This window comes from Octopus bimaculoides, chromosome 18 (assembly GCF_046866305.1).
Source record: "Octopus bimaculoides isolate indiv1 chromosome 18, ASM4686630v1, whole genome shotgun sequence".
In the NCBI taxonomy this organism is placed as follows: Eukaryota; Metazoa; Mollusca; class Cephalopoda; order Octopoda; family Octopodidae; genus Octopus; species Octopus bimaculoides.
The window spans coordinates 17,591,021-17,612,718 of NC_142945.1; the positions used below are offsets into that span (position 1 = coordinate 17,591,021).

The following is a 21,698-nucleotide window of genomic DNA, read 5'->3' on the forward strand; positions in this document are numbered from 1 at the left end:
ACTGCATCAAAGTTGATGAAACCCTATGAGGTTGACAACTGCAATCTTTTGATTGTTAGACAGACATCTTCTTTCTAGAAGTTATAACTTTGAAATTGTTTTAGAGTAAAGAAAGAAGTACTTTCTTATAGAGGATTAATTTATATGCTCTATGCAGTTTTATGTAATTTTTTCACAGCAGAAATTGGTTTTGCTGTTACTGATCTTCCAATAATATCGCTTTTTGAAATTTGTGTGTAATATAAAAGTTGATAAAAGCATTAGCACATGTGAATCAACACATAACATAGAAATGCTTTAGTCTTAGTAATCCTTGTGTCTTTTATGTGTTATATTCGCTTGACAATGTTCATCTTTGTAGTGAAAAGCAAATATGCACTACTTTTTAATAAAAAAAAAAATATTGCTCTTATGTCAGAATCTTTTTTTTGTCCCTGGGAGAAAAAAAAAAGACCTGTGTTGTAATTTACTTTTGAATTTTGTCCAGTGTGTTTCAAAGAGAACAGACACTATTGAATGGATTAATAATGTTACTTTTTTTTTTTATATCATGTTGAACTTTTTTCTCTGTTAGCTGAGGTTGGTCATTCAGAATCTGCAGTGCTAGATATAGTGGTTATGACTTAACAGCACATATCTAATTTTGCTTAACCAGCTATGTAAATTTCAAAACATCAGTCTCTTAATAGCTGAAGAATTTGTTTATATTTTAAACACACCTACATGACCATGTGGTTAAGTTTGGTTCCAACCACATGGTTTTGAGTTCAATTCCATTTTGCAAAATTTTGGCAACAGCCATCTACTGTTGTATTAATTGAGGCAGTGCTTTGAGTGCAATTTGATAGAGGGAGCTTTATAGAAGCTCATTGTGTGTGTGTGTGTGTGTGTGTGTAAACCTGTTTATCATTTTAAACCAGTTTTAAGTTGTGTCGCTTTATATCACCAAATGTAGCTTAGTGAATTGTTAAATAGAGATTGATAAAATAAGTACCAGACTGAAAAACCTGGTGTTTATTTTACTGGAGTCAGTATGATTAACAATACCCTAAAGGCAGTGCCTTGCCATGATTGAAACAAGTGAAAGACGAGTGGCTTTTACTCAAAGGAAAATAAAATCCAACAACTGTAGGCAATGGTTTCAAAATTACTTAGCCCTTTCTTTCATAACAGTAACTAAAAACTAACTTAATCTTGTAAATGAAGAAGCTGCTCTTAAGTGTAAAATAATATTGAGGATTATTTGTAATTCTTCCCTGTTATGAATCAATCCACAAATTAACCACTTAAGTGGTATGCTTTGTCAACACAGGTTCGTTTGCATTTTCAATACTCTTATCTTGTTTTCACATTCTGTCATCTTTCTTATACTTTGCATTATCTGAAATCTATTTTGGTATCATCAATATTATCAATACCAAGTAAAAGTATGGATTGTGAGGATTTTTTGTCTCTTACATATTGTGATTGATGTTAATTTCTCCTTCATCTTTTATTCATTCTTCATTGTTTAGTGCATACTGTTATCCTTAACCTTAGTACTTCTGTTTCAATACAGATCTGCAAAATGTTTTAAATGAGCCACTGCAATTTATGTTTCTATAGGTTTGAATCTTACAGAAGTCTAAAATACAAGCTGAATTGAGAAATGTTTTAGGTTTTTCACTAAATATTTCAACCCTGTTTCTTATACAGCTGGAATTATCATATGGCAACAGGTGTAGAATCCTAATTGTCTGCTTGCAATCACCTCTTAACTTTGCAGGTTTTAACCTGTGGGAAATATTGCATGGCAATGAATCACAGATAGTTGAAGAAATTGCAGTGTCTGAAGGAACAAGCTGAGTGTGATTCATTGGATGTGCAAGTGGATTTAGAAAGTGAATAAATTGATTGATTGCATGCAGGAGCTCTGTGTTAATTTACTTATGTGATGAGGAAGTGTGATGTCTATTGGATAGAAAATGGTTGTGAGTAAGTAGTGATGGTAGTTCAAATGTAGGTAGGCTAAGGAAACTTAAATAGATCTTGAAAGAAAAAATATTTTTATGTAGGAAGCACTCGTGAAACATGCTAGTATGATACAACTTACATTAAGTCGATAATTTTTAACTTTGGCACTAGGCCACCCATTTTGTGGAGATATGTACGTAGTTGATTTAATTGACTCCAATACATGAAAGGTACTTTATCATGTCTGTATGGGTGAATAACAAAGTCAATTTAGGTTGGATTTTAATGGATAAACGTAAAGGTCTGGAACTGAATACACTATGCTTTCTACCAACTCACTACTTTTTATGAAGCCAATAAATTGTAGGGGGGAAAAAAAAAATCTTTCTTATATTGCCACTGTCAGTTGACTTTTCATTTTACTGTGAGTCTTTCTCACAGGTTCTATAACATTTATTTAACTTTACAGTTTTGTGACTATCATCAATCATTCATTTGTTCATTTTTCAATGTTTCCCAATGATATTTTTTTAGAAAATACTATGCTTATGTGTTTCGGTTTGGAATACATTCAAGAACTTGGAGGAATTTAGTAAAATAACTTTCAAGCTAACAAAAAATTCTTACATGAAATTAATGTTGTTTTTTATTGTTTAAAAAGAGCACTTTAAAATAGTCAAGTTTGTTGCATAGGAAAAGAGGCATTTTGGTATCAAAAGGTTTAATCTGATTTTTATAAACACTAATTTTTTTCTTTTATGCTGCACTACATGCATCTGCTTATATCAAGCCATTTTCTCAGCTAGTTTACACTCACTGAGAATTTAGATTTGTCATTTTTTTTATTTGCTTGCATTATACATTCTACATCTTCCATTCCACTGAAGCATATGTGTATAGTTTATATTTATGACAGTGCAAAACTATATGCAACATGGCCTTAAGTGTTGTTTGAAATTCTATGGCTTTTTATTCTCTTCCACATAATTTTTGTTTTAGCATTACTGCATTTTACTTTATAGAAGTATACACTTGTTTCTCTTTATCTTATTTTAGATTTTCTACAAATAGTCTTCTCTCCCCTCCCCCCCACACACGTGCCAGCTGTTGAATTTACTTTGAGAACTTCTTGATCACAGTGTCATGAATCACATTGTAATGCAAAGATTATCCATAGAAATTTCATACTTGCTATCAAAATAGAATTTTGATTTGATTACTTCACAAGGAGTTAAACTTTTAACTTTTTAAAATTTATTATCTTCATTATTATACAATGGGGAAACTTGTGGTAAGAGTACATATTACAGTTGCCTCTGTTTCTATATAAACCATTTTTGATTGTAATTGCTCTTATTTTATTAATACTACTATAACTGTCTCATCTATCATACTTTAACCTCTCAACAATTTGCATATAACCAACTCCCTCTCTACTATATTCCCTTTCAGTTGAGAGGGCTTTTTATTCTTGTTGGATACATGTCAATCTCACTAATGCTGGTGCCACAAAAAAAGAAAAAGAAAGCACTTGGTACTCACTCTAAAGTGGCTGGTGTTAAGGACATCCAGCTTTAGAAATCATGCTAAAACTGAGATATTGGAGAACAACATTATCCTCCCATTGGCCACTGTTGAATTGTCCAACCCATGCCAGCATGGAAGGCAGATATGAAGTGATGATAATAATTATGATGATTCATTAATATTTACATTCACTTTTAGATTTGCTTTCAATATGTTAATTGTACCAACTTTTAAGATAATTGTTGAGATGTCATTCATAAACCTTTTAGGACAACCATAAATAGTAATATATTCCAAAAGAGCCTTGGAGAAATTCTTGAAATCTCCAATTATAGGTTGCATATTTTAGTTTGAACTACTGAACTTTGATTCTTTGCAAATCATTTGATTTGCTAGAAATAACTGGTAAATAACTTTTAAACCACACCCTACTATTTAAAAAAAAGACAAATTGGATAATGTGGTCCCTGGAACACAGTGCTAAGCAAATAAGATGGATGTTCACAACTGCCTTTAATTATAAGACTGTACAGTCAAACCTAGGTCTAAACAACTTTCTTCACTTGATATATTACTCAATCTTTTTAGGTCTTTAACAAATAGTATTTTCCCTAAATAACATTTTATTGTAATAAAGGTTTTTTCATATCAATACCTTGTATGAAATTTAGTTTATTGTATCAAACATTTTCATTAGTTCAATATATTTTACTCAATTTTAGGACCATTCATAATTGTTGATGTTCTGTTGAAAAAGACTTCAAACTAGCACACTGTATGTCTTTGTGCTTTTTTTGTTTTTGTGTGCCTTTGTGTTTGTTTGAGTGTGGATGGTAATTTCTATGAATTTGTATGTAGAATATAAAAGTTTAATTATGATAAAATAATGTTTTTATGTATTTATTTATAAGCTATTAAAGCTGCTAGTATCTTACAATATCATTTTTTCCCTAAATTTGTATGCAAACTTATCAGTTCCATACTTTCTACTCGACTGAAGATTCAAATTATATGCTTGTTCTCATTACCAAGTTATTCTTTTCATAAAGCTGGGGGTTTTTTGCTGTAAGATTTTGTGTCAGTATTTTGAGTTGCCTTCAAGTGAAATTTCCTCAGACTTCACATTAACCACATCATTTCAATTTGACAGTAATGCAGGCAATGTCAGATTTAAAATACTGAGGTCTTAGTAAATCAAAACGCATTGACAGGAAGAAAATTCCTGAGCTGGAGAAAGTTAGATTGGGTGCAGTCTTTATTTAAGGTCTAAGCTGTGGGAGTAGATTAGATTGAGCTATAAAAAGTAGCTGAAACAAATGGATTTGACAGGGAACCAGCAAATTTGAAGAATCAGGAATATATGTATAACTGATAAGAAAATGGAATCAATATTTGTTAGGGAATGGGAGCTTCCTAAAGAGAGCTGGCAGAATTGTTAGCATACCGGGCAAAATGCTTAGTGGCATTTTGTCCGTGTCTACATTCTGAGTTCAAATTCTGCTGAGGTTGACTTTGCCTTTCATCTTTTCAGGGTTGATAAATTTGGTATCAGTTAAACACTGGGGTTAATGTAATTGACTAGCCCCCACCCCCAAAATTTCAGGCCTTGTGCCTTTAATAAAAGGATTATTATTATCATCATCATCTGAATGTAGTTCATTAGTGTTTTAGTGAGGACTATTTTATAACATTGCTTAACCAGATTACTTATACAACTTAATTTTGCATTTTCCTGCCTGATTAATTCTACACCTGTTAATTACTATTTAACTGATGTCTTCAACATTGTGCAACCCAAAATAGTGAAAATAGTAATAAAATTGAAACATATTTTGCATTCCAGGCTGGGTTAATTTTACCATTTCAGTTATTGGCATCTTAATACAAAACAATTTTAAAACCAAAATAAAGAATGGTTCCTATTTTAATTGATAAGCAGAATATTGAGCTCTAGCTAAGAGGAAATTGCAGTGCATGTAAGAAGGCTTTAAGTCCAGTAACCTGGTCTCCTTAATAGCTCTATCTCTATGATTCTGTTTTTGTTTTTATTTGAAGAAAAGAAAAACTTTTTTTTTGTCTATAATCTTTTACTATCTGATGAAATTTTATAGTACATTAACTATCAAAAAATTAATCTAAAAGCAGATCTAAAACAACTTACTTTACGATTATGAATGGTTGAATGAATCTTTGTTTCTTATACCTGTGTAAGTAAATTAGCTCTTTTCACTTCAATTGTTTATCTCTAAGCTAACTTTTCACACAATTTCAAGTCAGCAGTACAAGTCATCAGAACACTCTTCATTTATACAATATTCATAGCTTATAGCATTAAGCTTCACCTTTTCATACTGTCACTTTACATTTAAATGGACTGATATAGCAAGGTTTGCGTTTGTGTATTTCTGTCATAGTCACAGTACTGATGTTAGGATGTGAATCATTCCATGGTTGGTCAGCACTTTATTCATCAACTGTGATTTGATTTTATATTAAGTGTATAATGTATTTATAGACTTGCAGAAAATAATGAAAATTGTTTATAATTCCTATTTGTAGAGATAAGTAATTGAATAATATAAAACAAAATTTATTTTTGTATTTTCTTTTTTTTTTTCAGGTTTGTATTTAAGATTTTTTGAAATCATTTTTAAATGAAAAAAAAATATATATATACATAGCCCTCTCAAACAAACTAAAATCCATTCACAGTTGGATTTTAATGTTACTTAATGGACTACAAATTTGTCTCCATTAGTGGAGGAAGTTGAATTCTTGTTTGTCTTTACTCATATAAATGGAATGTTGTAAAAATACACCTGGGTCAATCAATGATAGATATAAATTTATTGTTAACACTTGAAACAAGGTGTTAAAAGAAAAATAAGATAGTTTTCACCTATGAAAATTAATAAAAAAAATTATCTCTAGAAATTTGGATATTAGTAAAAGCAGATGATGCTTTATATATTTTCATATGAAATAATCAATTAACCTGAATTCTTAGAAGTTAACTTTTTTACTTCTTTCCTAAAGTAATTGAATATAGATGAGTATACAAGTTATAATAATCAATTGAGAAAGAAAATGAATTTTCAATCAATAAAGCTATCATGTCATTTAAGACACTAATTTTAGTTTTAAAGGAACCTCCTAGATTCCTTTAAAACAGAATTAGCTTGCATTTTTATGTAATCATTAAACATGAGAGATGGAATTCTTTTGAAAGGCCTGCAGACGTCTCCTTGACTTGTGCCAAAGAATTTTGAAATAGTTGATCTATTTCTACTCTAATAGCGGTTCATAGCAATTCTTCATCTGTGTCAGTGACATAACATTCTTAGAATGTTTGTAGGCTGAATATCTTTCCAGTAAAGCATATTCATCTCTTAAGTCTTTGCTTGACATTTGTCTTTGTCGCTCGTCTTTCCCTGTCATATTAAATTCCACTGGTCACAATAAACATTCTTTAGTTATTAGCAAGAGCAGAAGTTTTCATGATCACTTTCCATTATAAACATCAGTCACAATGTTAACTCAAGCTTCTAAACATTCTGTTCTCACATACAACATATTTATTATTCACATCTCTCACATTCTCTAGCTCAGAATTTTATGCTAGCCTATGTCAATGTATTTTATAAACTGAGTGTTTAGACTTCGTTAGACAATAAAATACTACAAAACTAATGTTATCTGCATCATACTGATAATCTACATTAACAAGTGACACTGCTACTGTACTTCTTTTACTTAGATGCATATTCAGTCTTTTAAGTTTTGTTGAAAATGATGCAGACACATTTTATATAGCCTTCTAGCATGCGGTGTCATCTCTGATCCATTTTTTCATTTGGTTCATGCTCATTTCCTTGATATTTTTTTTCTTTTAAATGAATTTGTTTTGCTGCATTATTTTTACTTTAATTCTTTGGAAAGTTGGGCAATATGAAAAATAGTGATTATTCTCTATGGATGATAGAAAAGGCTGTACAGTGTGTATCTAAGGTTGTGTTCTTAACTAGCATGCCAGAGATTTATAAAGAATGACAGACAATTAGAGGAAAAGTTACAGCATGAAGTTTGAGCATTCGTTAATCTATATAAGACATGAAAGGTAGACGCTGAAAGAACAAAAGTTAACACATTGAGAGTGGTATATATTTCCCTCCTAGAATAACTTTAGTTTTAACATTTTGAGCGCTTGCTTTGTTAGATTCGAGAACATTGATTTACCATTGTTTGTTGGCAAGGTATATGATGCTACATGGTAGTGAAATATAGTCAGAATTGAAAAGGAAGAAAGGAAAGAAAAAAGAATTAGATATTACTGTATAAATTATATAGGAAAGCAGCTAATACTAGTAGAGAATTGTTAAGGGTAATTATATGAGAGAAGTATTGAAGGCACCTGATTTCTTACTTTTGGATATAAGGTATGTCTTTAGTATTGTTATGATGATTAGTTGTTCTGAAAAGTTAAAATGCATTGGATATAGCATAAAGAATTACATAACTTAAGGAAACTGTTGAACATAATGTTTCCATTTTAGACATTAAAAGATTTTCATGTTATCTGTTCATTTTCAAAAGATAAATATGCATGCTCATGTCTGAACATTAAAATAAGAATTTTGTTTTTCTTAATGTAGGTGAATTTAAATTGTGTCATTTTGCTGTAATATTTTTTTTTTTTTAATATGCCTCAAATCATTATGTATTATTAATTAAATTATTTCAACTTTAAATACCAAATATGATTGGCATATCTGAAATCTTTTGGATTTTTTAATAATCATTTTTGATCTTATAATTAGATTAATAATCTATAATTTTTTTAATCATAAATTTTAAATGTGCATACAAATGTGATTTAGCAAATGGAATAGAAGTAAATGTATTTTTCTTGCTTTTTTATCATCATAACATTTTAAACTTAAAAATTGGTTTGAATATAAGGCTTTTAAAAATGCAAAAGAATTTGCTTGTGACTTTCAAAATTTACTAATGCTTTTATTATAGCATTCTATTTTCTTTCCATAACATTTCACAATCCTTTTAGTATCTTTTGAAAGGACCCTGAATTTCATCCATTTTGACAAAAAGCAAATGTAATTTCTATTTTGCATCCTAACAGAAATTAGGTTGCTCAGTCCATTATGATGATTGTCCTATCACCTTCTTTTGGTCTTTCATTTCTGTCTGGTGGCTATATTGAAAGAGGTAGTATGGTGCAAGCAGCTGAAAGGGCTAAGGACAAACACTGTCTCAATGGTTAAGTCCTTAATTACTTTTCAGTTTTCATTTGGAAAGAATGGTAAGGGTGGAGAGAGAGTACTTGCCCTCTAGTAAAGTTTTTGAAAGTTATGAGAGAAGTTATGAGAGAAGTAAGCATATGTGTCTGTAGGCTGGGAACACAGCTGACAGAAGGCACTCAGCAGACAAGCCAATCTTTTGATCTCTGAAATTCTTTGATAGGCCTTAAGTAACAATCGTCCTACCCAGCGACTATATCACATATTTGTATATTGTATTGTCACGCTTCATTAATTTCAGTTTCAGTGTCCTTCTGATGTCCTCTCATCCATTGCCCTTGTAGCAACAATAGTTATTATTTCTGAATATATTGTTTGCTTCACTCATTTTTTTCAATTATAGAAAATTGTACATTGAATTAGCAGTATGGCTTTTCCTTCATAAAAGGTTTTACTACTTGTACAATTTTATAAGCATTAAATTAATCTCTTTCCTCTCTCTGAAATAGGTTTGATAACAATATTAAGCTTTGGTTTGCAACTCTTCGTAATCATGGGCTGATAGTTTAATCAAGAACTTTGCCTGGATATTTATCAAGTAATAATAAATTTTATGAATAATTATAGTCTGGTGTAAATATATTATGAAGTTTTCCCTCAGATTATAGTATGTATATATCTATCAGTATTTTTAGATGTTTTTAATTTTCTTTCTATAGCGGAATATGGATTCCCTGCATAGAATTGCATCATATAAAGTTTGCCATGTTTAAGAACTCATTTCAAGTGTATGGCTCTTATCTTTATCATAATCCTTCTTATTATTATCCTCATGAAGCTCTTCTGAAAGTAGCTGAAAAGTAGAAACTTAGGATTGTGCAAGTTAATAACAGTGTTTGAGAAGTTGAGGATTTGTGTTTTCTAGTATGCAGCAAGGTTATACTGCAAAGTATGACATAAGTTGAAACATATTCATGAAACAGTTTCAAACAGGGTTATAGCACACCCAGCAAGTAAAAAGATCTGTTGTAGTTATAGCGAAAGAGATTTTATGAAAACTGCATGACAATCTATGAGTGACTGGTGATTGTCGATCATGTCAACGACAATTTTTTCAACATTACACACTAAGATATCCATGATTAAGAAGACTGTATTCAGTTACAGAGAGGTGGTTAGTGTAGATTAAGAAGACTGCTTTCAGTCACAGAAAATTTTATGTTTAAGCATGTCATGTAAATGTTCAAAGCTAAAGGAGTTATTCACACTTGCAAAAGCAAACTCATCTTCAAACAATTTTTGCCAGGTTCATGAAATGTCCAAAGCATGTTTTTGAGCATATTGTAAAGTAAGAACCACTGTTTTTGTATGTTGGGGATTAGACAATGCAATTAGTAACGTTTATTAGATCACCTTTACAAGGCATATTTAAAGGTTTTCTTTGACAGAAGTTATTATTGTTAAGTGTCTTAGAGTGGATGAAAGAATATGAGAAATATGAAAGGTAATTTTGTTAGCACAAGAATGTATAGTTAAACGTCTTGATATAAAGCATTAACCAGACTGGCAGTGGCTAACCTGAAATTTGGAACCAGCAAAGTAGAAAATTATCTCACCTGCAAATTCTGTGATAAGACCCATTCTCATTTAGTGTATTTCTAGCATTTCTGAAGAATTGTTTGAATTTTCTTTATTTTGTCCCTTAGATGGAGATTAAAACTTAGACTTCATATTACAGACCAATCCATTCCAATTAAGATTTTTTTGTTTCATTCATCTTCTTCATTAAATAACTACTCAGACATATTACTTCAATATTTGTGCACAAATTACTAGAATTTTTATAATAAAAAAAAAATTGTCTAACAATTCTCTAAAATTAACTTCACACTCTAAACTGCCTAAATGGATTTTCATATTTCTAAACAGATGTGTAAGAGTTAGTATTAAATTTTCATATATATTTGTAAATTGTTTAAATGCTTGGTTTTTTTTTTCAGAAACAATAGCTTGCCTACTAATGCAAGTGCATCATAGCAAGAATTAGTGATCATTCAATGCAAAAAGCAATCTAATAATAAAGCATTATAAGAACTTGTCTAATGAACTCTTTTCAATGCTTGATTTGATGTCAGTAAAAGCCATCTACTCCTCGTTCCACTTGAAGCAGATAATGCTCATGTGGTTTCCAAACCTTGTTAGTGATGCTAACAGTGAAAGTCGTTTTTGTTTTTTTTTTTTCTTTTCTACATGAAGTGATGTTGGTTTCATGAATCTTTAAGCTCTGGCGAAGAGATATCTAATCATCATCATCGTTTAACATCCACTTTCCATGCTGGCGTGGGCTGGACAATTTGACTGAGAACTGACTGTACCAGGCTGACAACTGAAATTACCAAATACCTGAGGGTTTAAAGAGTTTACATTTTCTCCTATGTAGAAGTTATTTATCATGTTTGATTGTACTTGAGTGCCTTATGCTTAGTTTATATTAGCTATTTGAATGCCATGTTATTGTCCTCTTTGAGATTAGAATTTGTTTTTTAAGATATAAGAATTCATCTGATTTAGTGTCATCTCTTAATCCATTGCAGCACAGATCCTCTGCAATGGATTAAGAGCTGTTATTAATCTTGAAGAGGACAATAACATGGCAGTCAAAAAGCTAATATTAACTATGCGTAAGGCATTCAAGTGCAAGCAAACATCGTAAAATACGTTCTAGTTAGGGGAGAGTGTAACTCTTCAAACCCTCAGACATTTAGCAATTTCATTTGTCATTAGTTTTCTCCTTGCTAGAGCTTAAAGAATCATAAAGGGCCAACATTGCATTTTATGTACTTTGAAGTTTGTTTATTCAACTGCAAATGACAGTAAGTTATATCACAATTATTTCAGTAATGTTTTAATGCATACCTTGTATATTCACTAAAATATCAAATGAAGTATTTCATGTCTTTACTGATGAAATGTTTTCATACTTCAGTAATTTTTTTAACTAAAAATATTTAACATAGTTTAGTGATACTCTCATGAAATGTAATATTAAAATTCATGTATTGAATATGCTTTTCTCTTTAAAGTTTAGTTTGAGTAGAGATGAAATGTTTTGATTAGACATAACGATTATATTTAATGAGTTCTTAGTCAACTTGTAGATGTTTATGACAGCAGCTGAGCATTAGAAGTATTGGTAATTTTTGGGAAAGGTATCTGTGCTGCTACAGACATGTTAGGAAAGATGAAAAAGTAAACAACTATAACTGATGTAGACATACTAAGGAAGACCTAGAAAAAACTGGTTAGGTCAGATCTGAGAATGTTATGTATCTCAGATAAATTGGTTTGGTCACAGTAAGAATTTTGCTAACATATTTCTAATAAAATATACTGCAGATGCTTCAAACTTGGAAATGAAATTTTAAGAGAATTTAGTAAAGTATCTTTTTCAATTTATATAAAGAGAAACACTGCCCTCCATATAGTTTTCCTAAATAAAATATATTTATATCTGTTTTCCATGTTTCCATGATAACATGGATTGGACAGGCCATCATGACCAACTGGCATATATTTTGAAGGTGCTACTTGCCACGATGAGTTGAGGACCTCATCTTGCATTTCATTTTTGGCTTGGTACTTTATGCTCTTCCTAAGATCAACCATTTTACAGAGTGTGCTGGATGCATTTTTTAAGGCATCAGCTCTATAGTAACACATCTACTGAGACCCCACAACCCATGTCTTTGCTCACTCATCAGCTTCTTTACACAGTTTAGTCATGATCATCCTATCTCTTTTTTTTTCTTTTTGTATATTTGCAATTGCTCAGAATATCCTTTTAGTTGATAGGTTGTGATTTGAGGGAGATTTGGCTGCTATTGTAAGATATTTTGTTGAACACTAACACCAACTGGTAGGGGGGGGAGGACTCTTTCACTGTGAATTTCATTTCTTCACAGGTAACCTGTATAAGAAGGAGTGTGCAGTATCAATTACTTAAGGACGGTGAGAGAGGAACGGCTTGACAGGTTTCAGTTGCATATATTGATATTACATGAACTTCAAAAGATATTAAGCTAGTGTTTGGAACATGACTTAAAAGGTTCTTATATAAAACTATGATAAGACTAGAGAAGGTATCAGGCAAGTTAGTACTAGAAGGGTGAAACTCATGTTAGCACGGAATGGTATTGAAAAATCTTTTATACTACAAAGGAAACCTTAATAAGCACATTCTACAAAAAAAAAAAAAAAGAAACAAAACTGAAACAAAAAAGAAAAACCTAGACAACAGCTGTTCTGTTTCAAAGTGTTAAACTACATGAAACAATTTAGTTATCTCAAACTAGGTGTCATGAATTCTAACAGCTTGTACAAGTTTGCTGAATTCACTTTTAATGAGTGTAAAATGTAACAAAAGCCATATAATAGAAGTTGCTTGAATTTAATAGTTGGCTATTTTGTTCTGTTTCATAATCAACATTTACGTTTTTAAACTTTATTTCTTTATCAATTAGATATCCTTCTTTTATACCATATATATTTTTTTTTTTATAATTCTAGATTTGCTAAATTAAAGCAATTGAATTTATTTTATCCTAAAGATTTAATCTTTTCCCAGAGATTAAAGATTCTTTTTATTAAGTTCTTTTCTTTAAAACATGTAAGTTATTAAATATCAAAGATTGATTTTTTTAAACTCATTTACAATATGTTATGAAAAATGTATTTCTCTTGGAGTCATTTATATTAGTCAAATCATTTGCAGCTGTGTTCTATTGCGTTTTAATAAATTATGTTCCTATCGATGATTTAGTATATAAATTCTTTGAAATTTGTTATTAACTTTAACTCAGAAAACAGCTCTTTTGGTTAGACACAAAGCTAGTTTATGTAGGAGATAGGTAGTTGATCATAAACCAGTTCTAATATCACAAGTTATTTTATATTATTGGGTTGCCTTCAGTAGGATTTGAACCAACAACAGAAATGTACTTTGGTACTAATTTTAGCCTTTATTTCAGCATATTACGTCTTCCTCTCCCTCTGCCACTTGTAGAAAGTAAACTTTAAGAATATTCATTGATTAATAGTTTTAGTTGTGGTTTAGAGCAAATATTATCTTTAATTTTGAAAGTTTAACAAGTAGTAAATTATATTAAACTAAATTAAGATATTTACTCAAATCATCTAATTAATTACAAATTTGCTGCTTTTGACATAATTTCATGTTTTTTCATTCAAATTCCTTCATTCAAATGCATCCTTCATAGTAACAATTATCTGTAATTGTCTTCAATTAATCCTCTTCCTAGCTTTACAGTCTTTTTTCTTTTGATTATTTGCAATCTACCTAAGAAGTTTTAGTCTTTATAGTTTACAATTCTTCTCATGCCCTTTATCTGTTATTGATCATATTTATACAATTAAGAAATAACAGTGCATATAATCTGGATATTGAAAATTTTAATTTTTTTTTCCCTTCTTGCAAATTTCAACATGTACTTCATGAGTCACTAATACTGAATGCTAAATTGTATAACATAATAACTTTAGAAGATACCATTTCTGCATATAAGAAAGTCTTAAAAGTAAATATTCATATATTTACCTACATACCTTTACCTTTGTTGAATTTTAATAATGTCTTTTATTTTTGGTTTCATACTAAGTAAAATGAACTTTCCTTTCAGTATTTTAAAAATGGTTTATTTCCATTTTTAACATCAAAGGGTTTAAATTTGGTGATTAAGAAACATTTAAAGGTTAGCTAACATTATTCTTTGGTTAAGTATACAAAGAAGAAAAGTCAATGTTTCTGACTTACTAGTCATCATCAGTAGAAATGTAACATATTATTATTTATTGGCACTGTAGCACCTAGCTTCATATATAAAGAATGTTCATAATAAATACTGAAATGTGTTGGGAAACAAGCATAATGTATAATTTAATTATAAAAGGACATTGACCACATACTGAATTAAATTATCCATTAAGTTCATTATTTTTGTTGCTCATGTACATGGAAGATCAAATTTGTTGATTTATCATTTTTAAGCATTTGTAGATCATTGCAGAACAAGAAATTTCAGCAACTATATGAAAATATATATGGTGTAGGTATATGATGAAGTTTGCTTTGCAGTTATTTATTTCACGGTATTGAGCCGACTGTGGTACTTTGAAGAAGTGTTTCAGCCATAGCCGTGGGTTGACCTAAACCTTATAAGTGAAATTAGAGAAAATTATGTTGAAGTCCATTGGATGAAGTGTACCTATTCTTGAATGGTAGACTTATTGCATTTCTTGGTTTAACATCATAACTTGTTTCTTGGGTGCCTGTTTCAAGTATTTGGGCCAGGTCCTACTCACCTGGCACATAGGACCTTAGGATAACCTAGGTGTTGTAAGTTTTCCATTCTTTCCTCCAACAACCTTGAAGACCATACAAAGTGTCATGCTTGCTGACTTACCTCTGACTAAAATATTAAAAGATATTGACAATTATTGCATAATTCTTTTCTGTATAACCCATAAGTAGTTGTCATATTCTTGCCCTTATTTATGTTTTCTTTTTTTTTTTTTTTTGAATTTATTCTTTACCAACTATTTTCATATTGTGGTAACTGAAGTAATTACGAAAAGTGTAAATGGTTGTAGATTGTAATCACTTATTTTAGTAGTCAGAAAGAAAAAAAAAAGAGTTGACTTTAACAAATTTTTATGTTAAATACTCAGTAATGTTAGTATATGCTTTAATGGTTTTTTGAAGATAGATATTTCACTGAATTGTTTTTGGTTTTTTCATATATTGTGACACATGTTAAATTAACAGTTCATATAAAATTTATATCTGTAAATATATCTGTAAACCTATTTTACTATTTTACTTTATATCTCTTTCATACTATTCCTCAATGCATGTACAACATTATCAACATTTCTAGTAAACATTTATGTAACTGTATTTCTATTGAAATACACTGCCCGCCCCTCCACTTTTTTTTTACTTGTTTGATATTTGACTGCAGCCATGCTGGAGCACCACCTTTGTTTGAGTTTATTTTGAAAATAATTAAGAATTTAGTGAAATATCTTTGTCATTAAAGCTGGGCTTTAGAACATATGAAACTTTTAGGAAAAGTTTAATTTTGATCACTTGAAAATAAGAAGTCTGTATTATAGAACTAGGGCAATCTTAGGTGGTTGGATATCTAAAAGTTAAATTTCTTCTGGACGTTTGAAGTATGCAACGGTTTTTAATTTAGCAAGAAAAGAACAAAACTACTTGTTTCATTAAATAACAGAGTATATACTAGTTACTTCGCATCTTTGGCAGTTATGAATTTTAAAATGCATTATCATAAAAACTTCCTTCGTGTGTAAAATACATCTATTTAGGTCATATATTTTAAAAACTGAAATATTTTATGTAATACAGTAGCTTTTTTTGGACAAAGCCTACTGATGTTTTTACACTGTGTTTAGTATAGAACTATGCTGCAATAATAAAAAAAAGGCTTTATTCAAAATTTTGTTCATAAATCAATCGATCTCAATAATCACATTCTTAAAGACATCTGCATTTTAACAAAAAAGTAGTGTTAGAAGTTGTATAAGGGTTAATTGTTACATGTTATATAAAACTTATTTGTGTGCTGTGCACACCATACATTACAGATTTATATTTTCAGTTTTGAAATATAGTTTTCACAGAGTGTGGTAATACACACGTTCATTGTATTAGTGATAAGATCTCAGCAGAATCTCAAAGTTTGTTCAAGAAAGAAACACCCATTTCCACCAAAGCTTGTTAAGTTCTGTAAAATCATTTATTGCAGTCAATGTGATCAGCGCAAAATCATTTTTCTCCCTCATTGTACTGGCTTTTGCTCTCTTTACATTGTTTTTTCCTGCATTCAATTGGCAAACCAAATTTTTATAATGGCGCATTGCCAGCTTAATTGTCACTTTTATTGCATGGACACACCCAGGAATTTACATTTGGGATATTCTTCTTTTAGATATTCTTAATTTAAAAAGTATTTGCTGGCTCACTTGTTTCTTCAATTATTTCATCCTAAGGCACCCCTCCCTCAACATTGGCATACTGTTTTCCATTTGAAACCATTTAGAAATGGGTGGGTGATATTCCCAGCTCTGATAAATACATATTTATGCAGGCAATGTAAACATTGTTAATATTGAATTGACAAGATCTCTGAAAATTCTGAAAGAAAATTTCTCCTTCACCTTTTAACATTTCTCACTTCTTTGACATTTCTTTCTCTTTGACTTGTTCACTCTTTCTGACTAGTCCTCTCTATATATTTCTCTTCTACTCTGTCATCCTCTTTCTCACTCTATCTATCTATCTCCATCCCCCCACACTCTATTTTCCTTTCTCTCTCTCTCCCCCTATCTTATTATCATATATATAATTAGTTATATGTTTCATAGTGGATGGAACCTCAGAAGTAAAATTCCAAGTAAGGTGTATACCACTGGCTACTCTTCAGTCCAAGGATATCTTGATTAAATTAAAGGTTACATTGTCGCACAGATGTACGTGTTGATGCATGGAAGATCCAATCAGAGTGTGTGGAGAGCACAGTCTGATACAGGGTATATAAATGTGGGGAGAAATAAGTATTTGAATAACAGAACAAGAAGGAAATATAAGGGAGTGAGAGAAAGGATGAATTTAAGCAAGGTCAGCTGACTAGTATTAACACTTCCTTCATGTGTAAAATACATCTATTTAGGTCATATATTTTAAAAACTGAAATATTTTATGTAATACAGTAGCTTTTTTTGGACAAAGCCTACTGATTTTTTACACTGTGTTTAGTATAGAACAATGCTGCAATAATAAAAAAAGGCTTTATTCAAAATTTTGTTCATAAATCAATCGATCTCAATAATCACATTCTTAAAGACATCTGCATTTTAACAAAAAAGTAGTGTTAGAAGTTGTATAAGGGTTAAGTTTTACATGTTATATGAAACTTATTTGTGTGCTGTGCACACCATACATTACAGATTTATATTTTCAGTCCTGAAATATAGTTTTCACAGAGTGTGGTAATACACACGTTCATTGTATTAGTGATAAGATCTCAGCAGAATCTCAAAGTTTGTTCAAGAAAGAAACACCCATTTCCACCAATTTAGTAAGGGGATTGGTGTTTGAAGAAAATATCATTTAGAGGGAAGAGGATGGGGAAATATTTTTGGTCAAGGTGGAGAAAGAAAGTGTGTATGAATAAAGCAATATAGTGAAAAATTTAAATATGGTTATTTGACTGGTAGCATTCAAAAGGCTTTTTTTGGTTGAATCACAAAAATTAGCAGGGGAGTGGTATTAAAACGGGGGTAGCTGATGAAGTAGAATGTTCTCTATGTGGCTTGTGTGTTTTCTCGTCTACGTTTTGTTTGCAATGTCCTGTACCCAGATATGCACCTATACATACAGGTGGATGTCGGTATGCACATACCTGTACGTATATATGCATATACTCATTTACTATTTGTTATATATATATATATATATATATATATATATATATATAGCAACATCCATGCTTAAGCAAATGATATAACCGTTTCATTTCTCTGTGACCTTCCCTAACCATGCATCACCCACAAGCCTAGGTACCACATGCCAAACCTACATTGATTGTATAGTCAGATACTTTGAGAGCATTTTCCAATAGGGTTAAACTAGCCTTGTCTCTTTTTAACATTTCAAGTCCTACTCATGTCAGAAAAACATCACTGCACCATACTCCCTCTAAAGATGAACAGAACTCAGCTTATACCTTCCATGTAGGTGTTGACTTGCAACAGTTTATACAGAACATTTAACAACATCAATCTCACCAATCTCAGAGAGCTTGCAAGGATCATTGTTCTCTGACCTTCATTCAAACTCGGCAAGTTAAAAAATTTTTTTTTAATCTTTAGATTCACTGATTCTGTCATCTCATACTGATACACAACTGAGTGGCTTCTTTTGAATGCTTTCCAAATTCCATCCACAAGGCTTTGCCCAAGGTACTGCACAGTGGGACCAAACCAGAAACTATGTGGTTGTGAAGCAAACTTCTTTTCCATAAGCAACACAACAGCTGGTGGAAATTGTACTGCACCAAACAAAATGCTCTTGCAGCATTTAGTTACATTCCTTTATTCTTTGAGTTCAAATACTGCTACAGTCAACTTAGCCTTTCTCCCTCTGAGTTCAATTGCAATAGTATCCTTATTATACTGAAAGTCAATATCTCTTTCTCTCCAGATTTTTGGTTTTGTACTGATGGAAGAAATCATTATTTTCCAATAAAGTGTAGGGGACGGTGGAATTTGTGTTGAGTTGGACAAAATATTTCTGCAGTTTTTTTTTTTTTATGTATTGAGTTAAAATTCCTTCAGAATTGACTTTGCCTTTATTCATCATGGGGTTGATAAAATAAATATGGGTCTACAGTGGGTTCCAATTAAACTGAAATCTTTTCCGCCAAAATTTGTGATCTTGTGCCGACAAAAAGTTCCACAATGTAAAAAAAATATCTGCTTTTTTGGATTAATGATCATTAATTGTTCAGTTTTCATTTTGTTTAGAAATTGTAAATTTTTCTCTCTACAATTACAAATGCTTTCTCATGTAATTTTGTAAAAAGAAGTAATATTTTCATTGATGCTCAATTAATTGGTTAATGACATGGAAAAATTCAATTTTGAAATCTATAAATTATAATTTAGATTTCATGCATAGCTAATATTTAATAAATTGGAGCAATTTAATGGGATATCTAGTGCTAAAAAAAGTTCTGTAACCACTGTTTCAGGCCTTGTATTGTTCAAAATTTTTCTGTGTAGAAGTCTTTTTTTTCCTCCTTCTAAATTTTAACCCAAGCTTTAATTAGGAATAATGTTGCAAAATAATGGAATATATTATAAAATGTCCAATATAATTATTGCTATCTAGTGAATGATTTGGTTTTCCTTCCAGTGTAGTTGAAGATACTATTGCTATAAGGAACACTAAATTATAATAATTAAAAAATTGAATTTTTTTAGCACTATTACATTGAAGTTATTTCTCTTGAGGTTGTTCACTGGAGATCTATAGTCAATTCACGGAGATGAAAATGACCTTTCGTAATATCAAGGTTCAGTTGTTTAACTGCTACAATTTTGTGGAATTGTGTGTTGCAGAATTTGTGTGGCCATCAAACAATGAGGCAGTGATGCAAATTTTTGCACTAAAAAAGATTTAGCTTTTCACTATTACTCCTTCATTTCTCAAGCGCTTTCATTATAAAGCAGCAGCACAGCATATAAATATATTGTAGTCATACAGATGGAGATATTCTCCCATGAATTAATCTAGTTACTTTGATTTGAAGAACAGAATTTTCCACAGAATTTTCAGTGTTGTTGAAAAGATATCTAACTTTTTGGATTGCTGTCACTTTTTTGTATGTTGTAGTTTTCTGTGAACTAACAATCTTATCGTTTAGTGTACTGCAGTGGTGGCTTGATAATTTCAAGTTTGTCATTGTAAAGATAGTTCAAATACTTGATACTTCAATACTAAGGACAGTGCAGTTTTATTGTCGTCACTTTACTAGAATAAATATTGCTTGCAGGAAATTCTTGTGGAAATACCAGGTTTTATAAATTTTCTTGTATTTGAATGTACAAATTTATATATCTTCATGACATTATTTCATTTTGTTAGATTTTTATGATAAAGGATTAGACAATAGATTGATGTTAACAAAGAATTATGATTTAGGTAACTTAGAGTATTAATACAAGGTAATAAATTCTGGTTTTCTCTAGTTGTAAGGTGATCTATCAGTCTATTGTACCATTCAACTAATGGCTGACTTTGATTGTTTCTTACAACCTTGACATATCTGTCAACTAAATATTGTTGGCTTTCCTGATCTATAAAGGACATTGAAGCCACCTCTATGTGCAAGATTATTGTAATAGAACTGTTGTACAGCCATCTTATTGTAAACACGAGCTTGTTGTTCTTTAACATGTTGCTGATCACTGTGCTGTTTAAGCTCTCTGTTGGGGAATAAGAGAGTAACATTGGCTAAAAACAGCAAGATAAACAGATCCTTGTCAGTGCTATATTTCTGGGATGATTTGTTTTTTTTTTCTTTTTCAGGAACTAAATTTTCACCAATAAACAGAGCAGTGATTTTTATTATTTATAAGAAAATTGTATCACCTGATGTCAGGACCTTGTTTGAGCTGCAGTTCATATTTGCATTTAAGCTACATATTAACTGCAGTTTACATTTACATTTTACCTAGTCCAACCCATGCCAACATGGAAAATGATGTTAAAGGGTGATAATGATGATGTTATCAGTTCTTATTGAATGTGCCTGTTTTTATAACTCTACTAAAAACATTTTTTATATCTAACTCAGTATATGAATTATGAAATGTAATTTCTTGTTTTATGCTTACCACATAAGGCAAACCATCTGAATTTTGAGATGTTTTAAATTTTCACTAGCATCAGTAATACAAGTTGGCCTATGTGTTGGGTGATTATTTGCATGTACAGAGTAGTAGAATGGTATGTTTGTCCTTGAATTCTAGAACTTTATTTTTTTTTTGCAGGTGAGTAATTTTTACACCAACTGAAGCAAAAAGGTAACTGCATATATATTATTTGGTATTTATCCTGATATGATTAGCTTCCTCAGTATTCTCATCAAAGAATAGTTTCAGTTCATCATCATAAAGCTGCAGAAGAGCAAGTTTCATTTTATTGTTATAACAACAATTTAGATATTCGTTTCTGAATCTCAGACATCACATTGAGGACACCATCTGTCTGTTTCTCTGATGTATGATTCACTTATTTCATTCTGATGTGTCACAGGAGCACCAAATCATCTCTCACATTGTCTTATTTGAAATTTT

The 21,698-nt window shown here is 30.7% G+C and overlaps 1 protein-coding gene across 4 annotated transcripts in view; it reads left to right on the top strand.

Annotated features, from left to right (window-relative positions):
- LOC106873750 (sodium- and chloride-dependent GABA transporter 1) overlaps positions 1 to 21,698 on the top strand; it is a 227,901-nt gene that overhangs the window by 67,161 nt on the left and 139,042 nt on the right. Inside the window, exon 2 of one of the 4 annotated variants that reach the window (XM_089365879.1) lies at positions 21,393 to 21,425. The exons of the other annotated variants lie outside the window; for them this stretch is intronic. The gene's annotated coding sequence lies outside the window, so the exon portion shown is untranslated. The remainder of the gene's footprint in view (positions 1 to 21,392; positions 21,426 to 21,698) is intronic. 4 annotated transcript variants of the gene reach the window in all.